The following is a 9437-nucleotide window of genomic DNA, read 5'->3' as shown; positions in this document are numbered from 1 at the left end:
GTCCTTTTACAGTATCTGAAAAAAAAGTATAGTTAAGATCAGCTGGTCAAGGGCAAAGGTAATAAAAACTAGCTTCTAAACCAGTCTCACAGTGCAGCTCTACCATTGGTCAGTTTCAAATTCAGACTTGAAAACAACTAATCAGAGTCTTTGATTTATTAGACTGGTTACTAAACTTTATTTTATCACTTGGTACTCATTTATTTTCTCCCAATTCTGGTTTGAAAATGTTGATTCATGCCAGTCACTGTCTAACCAAGATTAAGTGATAAAGGCAAGTTTAGAGACCAGTCTATAGAGTTGCAGCATTTGATTGGTTGCTTTTGAGCTAAGTCTTGATATTGACCAATGGGAAGGGTACAGTCAGAGACTGGTCTTCGAACTTGTGTTTTATAACCTTAGAATATTGATGAAGTTTCAGTGTACAAAAAATACCATTTTTCTTTAACGTGACAGATTTAGATTCTGTTTTGGACTTCGAGCTTAGGAAACTGTGATAAATTTCTGAAGAAAGTTTTCTTGAGTTTGTTTATCATATGAAATTTGTTCATGATGAGAAGTTAGAGCTAGTTTCATTCTTTTCTACTGTTTCTATTTTTCAAACATGTATTAACCAATTGTCAGACTCTTGAATCTTACACTAAGAAGTGAACAGTAACTTTATTTTCATCTTCACTTAACCCTTTGGAAGATGTTTGTAAGCAGCCTTACCAAATTATTACAAAGACAGTTTAAAGAAAATATAGCAAGCGTCTGAAGTCTTTAATGGCTAGATTTTATTACTGAGAATGGGCATAAATAATGGCCTTGGGGTCTAGTGTTGTAAAATTGAGTTTGGAAACCCAGGCTCAGAAGCCGTCTTGCCATTGGTCAAGTTCAAAGGTGAACATAAATCTGACCAATCGTATGCTTTTTTTTTTGAGACAGCCAACTCATTCTTATAACCTTAGGCGAAGATCTGCCAGTGGATCTGTATGCGGTGTTTTGACTGCTAAGAAGTTTAATGAAAAAAAAAAAAAAGGTCAAGAATGTTATTAAGGTTTCTTCAGTATCGGTTTGTTTAGATTTCTACACGTGTCACATTCATAATTTTGCTTTGATCGTAATTTTTGTGGTTTAATTTAAAAACTTGCATTCTCTGAAAGAACCCATCCGCAAGAATTCATAGGACTAAAGAAGTGCAATATTTTGAGATTGATTGACCCTTTTAAATTGCAACAGAACAAAATATTTCATTTGTCTACTTCATTTACAGTGCCATTTACAGGCTGACCTACAAACATCTGCCTCTTAATTCTATAGTAAACAAAAATGAGCCATGCCATGAGAAAACCAACATAGTGGGTTTGCGACCAGCATGGATCCAGACCAGCCTGCGCATCCGCGCAGTCTGGTCAGGATCAATGCTGTTTGCTTTCAAAGCCTATTGGAATTAGAGAAACTGTTAGCGAACAGCATGGATCCTGACCAGACTGCGCTGGTCTGGATCCATGCTGGTCGCAAACCCACTATGTTGGTTTTCTCATGGCACAGTTCAAATATTTCTTTCTTTCTGCTATTGGTATAGATAAAGTCTAATTTTGACATAGGTGTAGTAGTTGTTTTGCTATTTCTGTATAGCTATGTTGTTACCAGAAAAATATGTATAAATAACTTGCTCAGAAAACAAGTTATTATAATATTATTACCTTGTACATGTAAATGTATCATAGTCAAAGTTAAGATCTGAGTTAGTAGATTGTTATATAGTAGCCAGTTTTTCACCTCATCTGAGACTTGTTGTGACAGTTTATACTGATAGATAAGGCACATAAAGTTTTATGCCAAGGTTTGGTCTATGATTCTATTTGCTGATTTATCTTTCAGCAGATATAAATTGGAGATGCCAGTTTATTATAGCAAAGATGAAATTTAAAGTAAGACTTAATTTAGCCCAAAATTCAAATTAAAAAAAAAGAACATCAGTGGGTGGACTGGTTTTCTGTTAACACATATGAAAATAAAGTGTTTTCTTGTATTATTTTGAAAGTTTGAAGAGAACCAGTCTGTTTGCTGGGTGTTTTTGCAATGAAAATTTGGAACAAATCATGTCTGATCATGTGTCCAGAATTCATGTTTTGCATGTTTATATTGTTAAGCTTTATAACACAATTGTACACATTTTAGAATAGAGATTTATCATTTTGTAATCGTCATATATGTATTTATTATTAACTTCATGTACAAAGTTAATGTGATATATAATACATGTAAAAAGCAATTTTTATTTGTAAAGAACAGAAATGATTATGATTTTAATACTTATGCAAACTTTATGTATGTGTAATAGATTGTGTAATGCTGCTGTGTAGTGATTTGAACATAAAAATCAATATACACAAGTTGTCCAAGTCCAGAATCTCATCCGCATATAGCACCGTATATTGCCAAAGGCTTTGTATTCATTCTGAAGCTGCATTAATGAAATGACAGGATGCAAGAAAATATCCGAAACAACACAGGGTAAACTTTTACATGAATAATATTGCGAAACAAAAAGTGGCTGTGCTGAAAAAAAAAAAAACTGTCAAAATGTTTCCAACTCCAGCTGCACATTGTGTGACATTCTACAGGTACGAAATTTCTTGGTTTTGCCAACCCATAATGGGGGTGGGGGGTGGGGGGGGGGGGGATTTAACTTTTATGACTGAACGTGAATTGCATGAAAATTATTCCCCCACAAAAGTTGCTGATTTCATAGTATTTCTTATAAAATTTGATATGGTATCAACACTCAAGTTATAAAAGTGGATAGCTTGACACTTGAAAAGATATTTATATTCGGACTGAAATTTTCAAAATATGAAATTGATGAACATTCGCGAAAGTGTCTGTTAAAGTAATATTTAAATTGACAGTTTGATGTTAAAACATTGCATTGCGTTTCTGTCGGGATGGAGAAGTTAACATAATAGAAGGGACCACTGATTAAAGAAGTGATAACCTTTTTTTAGGGATTGTATGCTCGAAATGTATTTTAATAATTAATAGTGTTTTCAAAAATGTATAAAATTACATAAATTTATACAAAAGTTCTACAATTTTAACATAGTATAAAAGGTTTTTAATACCATGCATTATATTTTGAATTCCACAGTTTGGCCAGGTCTGCCTCTTTTACCAGCAAGGAGAATTTGTTTTGTTAACCCATTCATAAAGTAAAGGTTAATGGAACAAAATTTCTTAAAATATATATATTCTGTTCCCAGGTGTGGAAGGTTAGCTCCATGAAACAACATGACAGGGTGGTATATTTGAATTCTTACTAATTAGGATGTTCTGTTTGATGATTACTTAAAAACAGTCTTGAGGTATTTCATGCTTCATATTCAAGTAAATAAATTGTCACTAACTTACTGAAAACTAATACTTGTTAGAAATCCAAGAACTATTGTTTGGTTAATTGATCATAGTATGTAACTAAAAGTGAAACTCTTTTTCTATTCAAGTCAAAGTGATTTTTTGATCTATTTGGATGTACTTGAAATTACTGAGGCAAGAAGAAAATACTTTCCTTTGTTTACTTTTTATCTTGTACTTAAAAAAATATGTTATTTCGTCAAAGATACAGCTGAACCTTACAGAGGTTTTGTGCAACTAACTTCACATACGTTTTGTATAAGATTTTACCCAGAATTCATGGACAAGAGCTATTATAGATTGTACCCAGAATTCATAGACAAGAGCTATTAATAGATTTTTTTCAATGTAGTGATACCACAAGAAATAGTGTTTGGAGTTGAGAGACCATTTTGAGATTTTTGCTTAATTGACCTTTTATTGAATGCAAGTAGTAGCTTGATAAAAGCTCTGATGCTTAAACAATTACCCAAAGAGCTATAGAAATAAATAGATTGGCAACATGAAAGGCATATAGATCAAATCTCGCCAACATCCTGTGACAACTGAATGAGATCTCATTGTAAGCGTCTGTTGATCACGATTGATCAAGTCAGCAAACGCTTTTAAATAAGATTACTTTCGGATCATTTGTTTATAATGAAAATGGTGTTTTAAATGTTGATAGTACTTTCTACAAGGGGAAGGAATGATTTGAATTACCAGATTTTCAGAAAGATGTAAATTATACATTTCACACACTGTAATCTATTTGTAGCAAGATTTGCTCTCCACTGAAGTATGAGCAGGAATTTTTTTGCATGTGTAAAGCCAGATTTTTATAAAATGTAAAAAAAAAACTAGAATCAAACTGAAGTTTCTATTTCTGTGTTATTGTTATGTTGCCCATTATACAGCAGTATTTATTGTACGGTCACCAGAATCTTTTTCTGTCCCTGTATTTGTTAGCGGAGTCTAAGCTGATGTGTGACATCATCAAACTTTGTGCACAGAGAATGATGAGTCAGAAAAATTAAAACCAAAAGAAAAAATAATTTGATGTTTGTTATTATTACTATTAGCTTCAATACGTCACAGAACTAATCATGCTAAGTTGTCTTTGGTCCAGGGTTATAAACCTAGGTTTAGAGCTTTAGTGTCTGATTCAGTGAGCTGTCCCAGCTACTTCATAACCCATATGGCTATTTATACTTTGCGGAACAGAACAGAACGAAACAAACAGTGGGGTACCACACTGGGCATAGAATTTTATTCCATGTAATATGTAATAAACGATTTATATTGTTGTGTTTCCCAGTCCAGGAAATCTTATCACCATGACTTATATTTTTAAAGTGTATGTTGCAATATAATCTCTGCATAATCGATATTTTCATTCATAATTTCTACACTGTTCCGTTCCTTCTGCAAAGTATAACTATCCCACGTGGTAATTATACTTAAATAGCCACCCATATATCTACTTTTATCTGAATATACTGAAGTTACGCATTCTTCATAGGAAATATAAAGCAAAGGCCTGATAGGCAGTGCTTACCAAGTGATATTTCAACCAATACACCTGAAGAATCAACATGCGTTGCATTTTTTTGCATTGGTGAATCAGAATAATGGAATTTGAGAATAATAGATTTGCTCATATATTCAGTAAGGTTAAAGATTATATAAATTTGGAAGGTAACACTTAGAAGATTTATGTTTTAGCTAATCTGAACTTCCTTTAGGATGAGCCATTCTGGTGTCAACATTTTACAACAAAGTTGATCTGTAGCATCGAGGAGTTGACCTCTCTTAAGTTTGTTCAAATGCTTCTGCTTAGCCTATAAAAGGGGCGTGGAAGAGCTTGAAATAGGAGGAACTTTAACAAGTTCAAATGAATCGCTGGTAGTGTCTTTACTAAACTTGGTCTGTAGCATCCAGGCATGGACCTCCCTGAAGTTTGTTCAAATGGTTCAGCTTGGTCCCTTTTAGGGGCCTCCAGAATAAAACTCGTGAACCACACGATAGATTTTTAGTCCTCTACCGGTTCACCACGGGACTATAGGAATGCCCTCCATCCGCAAATCTGGATCCTGCAATTACTTGGTATGTATTCAAACTAAGTAAAACTTGGTATGTGTATAGAGGGCAACATGTAGATAATGCATGTACATGACTTATGCTTGTAGGTCAAAGGTCAAGGTCACTATTGAAGGTGAAGTAAAAATTGTTTCTGCTCCATAACTTCCATATGCATTGATGGATTATCTTAGTGCTACACACAAATGTTCCCCATGTTGAGACAGTATGTCCTCACATGATCTATGCTTGTCGGTTAAAGTCAAGGTCACTGTTTAAGGTTAAGTGAAAATTTGTTTCGATCCTATAACTTTACTGCATTGATGGATTTTTTAATTACTACATAGAAATGTATCCCATGATTAAACTGTCACGCACATGACCCATGGTTGCTGGTCAAAGGTCAAGGTCACTACTGAAGGTCCAGTAAAAATTTGTTTCGGCTCCATAACTTTTATGTGCATTGATGGATTATCTTAATGCTGGATACAAATGTTCCCCATGATGAGATAATGTGTCTTGTACATGAAATATGCTACTAATGAAAGTTAAGTAAAAATAGTTTTTGTTTCTTGGCTCTTAAATGCCTTGAAGCATTTTTAGCTCACCTGTCACTAAGTGACAAGATGAGCTATTGTGACCGCTTGATGTCTGTTGTCCGTTGTCAGTTGTCCGTCAACAATTTATAAAAAAAATCTTCTTCAAAACCACTGGGCAGAATTACACCAAACTTCACAGGAATGATCCTTGGGTGGCCCCCTTTAAAATTTTTTCAAAGAATTGAATTCCATGCAGAACTCTGGTTGCCACGGCAACCGAAAGGAAAAACTTTAAAAATCTTCTTGTCCAAAACCACAGGGCCTAGGACTTTGATGTGGTGTGTAGCATCATCTAGTGGTCCTCTACCAAAACTGTTCAAATTATCCCATAGGGTCAAATATGGCCCCACCCCGGGGGTCACATGGTTTTTAAAGACTTATATAGGGAAAACTTTGAAAATCTTCTTGTACAAAACCACATGGCCTAGGGCTTTGATATATGGTATGTAGCATCATATAGTGGTCCTCTACCAAGATTGTTCAAATTATCCCCCTAGGGTCAAATATGGCCCCACTCTGGGGGTCACATGGTTTATACAGATTTATATAGGGAAAACTTTGAAAATCTTCTTGTACAAAACCACATGGCCTAGGGCTTTGATATTTGGTACGTAGCATCATCTAGTAGGCCTCTACCAAGGTTGTTCAAATTATCCCCCTTGGGTCAAATATGGCCCCGCCCTGGGGTCCAAAGTTTTACATAGACTTATATAGGAATAAAAGTTTAAAAATTTTGTCTGAAACCACAACACTTAGACCTTTGATATTTGGTTTGTAGCATTGTCGTATGGTCCTCAACCAAAATTGTTCAAATTGTACCCCTTGGGTGAAACGAGGCCCTGCCTTGGGGGTCCCAAGTTTTATAAAGACTTATATAGGAAAAAGCTTTAAAAATCTTGTCTGAAACCATACGACCTAGGCTTTTGATATTTGGTAAGGTGCATTTAGTCTAGTAGTCCTCTACCAAAATTGTTCAAATTATGCCCCTGGGGTCAAAAGAGGCCCCGCCCTTGGGTCACTTAGTTATTATGCGAGTTATATAGGAAAAATACTTAATAGATCATCTGATCCATATTTCCAAGACTGTTTATAGTTACCTGATGACCCCAAGTAATATGATGTCACTTGACTGTGATCTTGACCTACTTTCTTGTTTTTTAAAATACAGCCTTGAAATTTTGATGACATACACAGTTTTGCACACAAATCGTAAAACTGAATTTCATTGACCATGAATATGACCTACTGACTTTCTTAATATTTTATCATTATTTTGACATTTGAAACATGTAGCTCATATTACTCAGGTGAGCGATCCAGGGTCATCATGACCCTCTTGTTAGTTTTAACACTGTTGCCAACAACCACAAGGGACGAACACTAACAAAGTTTTATACCAGTAGAGGACTTCTTTATTGTCACTGCAATGCTCAGTCACTTGTTCCAAACTTGGACTGTAGCACCCTTGTATGCTCCTTTCAATTTATTCGAATGTTCCACTTGGTCCATGTAGGAGCCGCAAGAGCAGAAAAGATAGAAAAAGATTTAAACAACTTGTGGACCACTTGATCGATCTTCACAAAACTTTATCTGTAGCATACTTATCTGGTCCTCTTACAGTTTTATTCATTGGATAGCTCATGGCCCCTTTTAGGGACTGCTAGAGCTAAATATAGAAAAAATATACCTTTAACAACTGAATGCTTGATGGATCCTGGCACAGACTACTATCAAGTTCATTTAAATGTTTTTTTAATCCCCTTTTATGGGCCACCATAATTAAAATTAGGAAAACAAGAGGCCCCTGGAGGCCCTGTATTGCTCGCCTGACCTAGTTCTTGACCCTAGAGAATTTAGTATTTAACGTGGCCTATATCGGATCATTATCAAGTATACTTATGTTGAATAATCAAAGAGCAATAACTCGGAGAAAATCATCTGACCCGAACATGAAGATAATATGTGTACTTCCTCTTAAGGTCTAAGTTTCCTATGAAGGCTGACCGAATTTCAGCCAAGGGGTGTTGATTTGTTTGTTTGTTTTGGGTTTAACGCCTTTTTTCAACAGTATTTCAGTCATGTAACGGCGGGCAGTTAACCTAACCAGTGTTCCTGGATTCTGTACCAGTACAAACCTGTCTCCGTAAGTAACCAAGGGGTGTTGAGGTTTCCTCTTAAGGTCGAAGTTTCCTATGAAGGTTGACCGAATTTCAGCCAAGGGGTGTCGAGGAATACTCTGTACAAGAAATGGTATTATAGTATACTAATGTCAAATAATCAAAGGGCAAGAAATCAGTGAAAATCATCCAACCGGAACATGAAGATAATATGCACATCTCTTCTTAAGAAAGAAGCTTCCTATGAAGTTTGATGAATTCCATCCAGTGGTTGCTGAGAAATACTCTGACACGAAATGGTACTATAGTACACTAATATTGAAAAATCAAAGGGCAATAACTCTGTGAAAAATCATCTGACCAAAATAGGCACTTGGGGGTGAAGTTTTGATGAATTCCAAATAGTGGTTTCTGAGGAACCCAAACAGGAAAAGGTAGTAAAGTAAACTATGTTGAATACTTAAATGGCAATAATTCAGTGAAAAATCATCAGACCAGAGCATGAAGATAATATGGGCATCTCCTCTTGGGAATGAAGCTTTCTATGAAGTTTTGATAAATTCTAGAAACCGGACAGTTAGTGCAGAGGAACACTCTCCGGACAAGAAATGGTACTAAAGTATATTATGTTAAATCATCAAGATCATGTGTTTGTTTTGTTTGTTTGTTTTGGGTTTAGCGCCATTTTTTCAACAGTATTTCAGTCAAGTAACAGCGGGCAGTTAACCTAACCAGTGTTCCTGGATTCTGTACCAGTACAAACCTGTTCTCCGCAAGTAACTGCCAACTTCCCCACATGAATCAGAGGTGGAGAACTAATGATTTTTAAACACAATGTCCTTTACCAAATAGTCACGGAGAACATACGTCCCGCCCAAGGATCGAACTCCTGTCCCTGCGATCCGTAGACCGACGCTCTACCTACTGAGCTAAGCGGGCGGGCTTAGATGTGTACATCTCCTCTTAGGAGTGAAGCTTCCTATGAAACTTCTCTAAATTCAAGTGTTTGCCGGTGAATACTCTCGACAAGATATAGATAATACAGTTTAATAATGTTAAATTATCAAAGGGCAATAACTCAAAGACAAATTATTTAAATGGAATATGAAGGCAATATATGCATCTTTGCTTGACAGTGAAACTTCCTATGATGTTTTGCTAAATTCCAACCAGCGGATCCTCAGAAATACTCCGTACAAGAATTGCGAGATAGATGGACACACTGGCGGACAAAGCTGTGACTATACCCTTCCCATTTGGGGCA

The sequence above is a fragment of the Mercenaria mercenaria genome, chromosome 17 (assembly GCF_021730395.1).
Source record: "Mercenaria mercenaria strain notata chromosome 17, MADL_Memer_1, whole genome shotgun sequence".
NCBI lineage: Eukaryota > Metazoa > Mollusca > Bivalvia > Venerida > Veneridae > Mercenaria > Mercenaria mercenaria.
Note: the sequence above shows the minus strand (reverse complement) of the source record.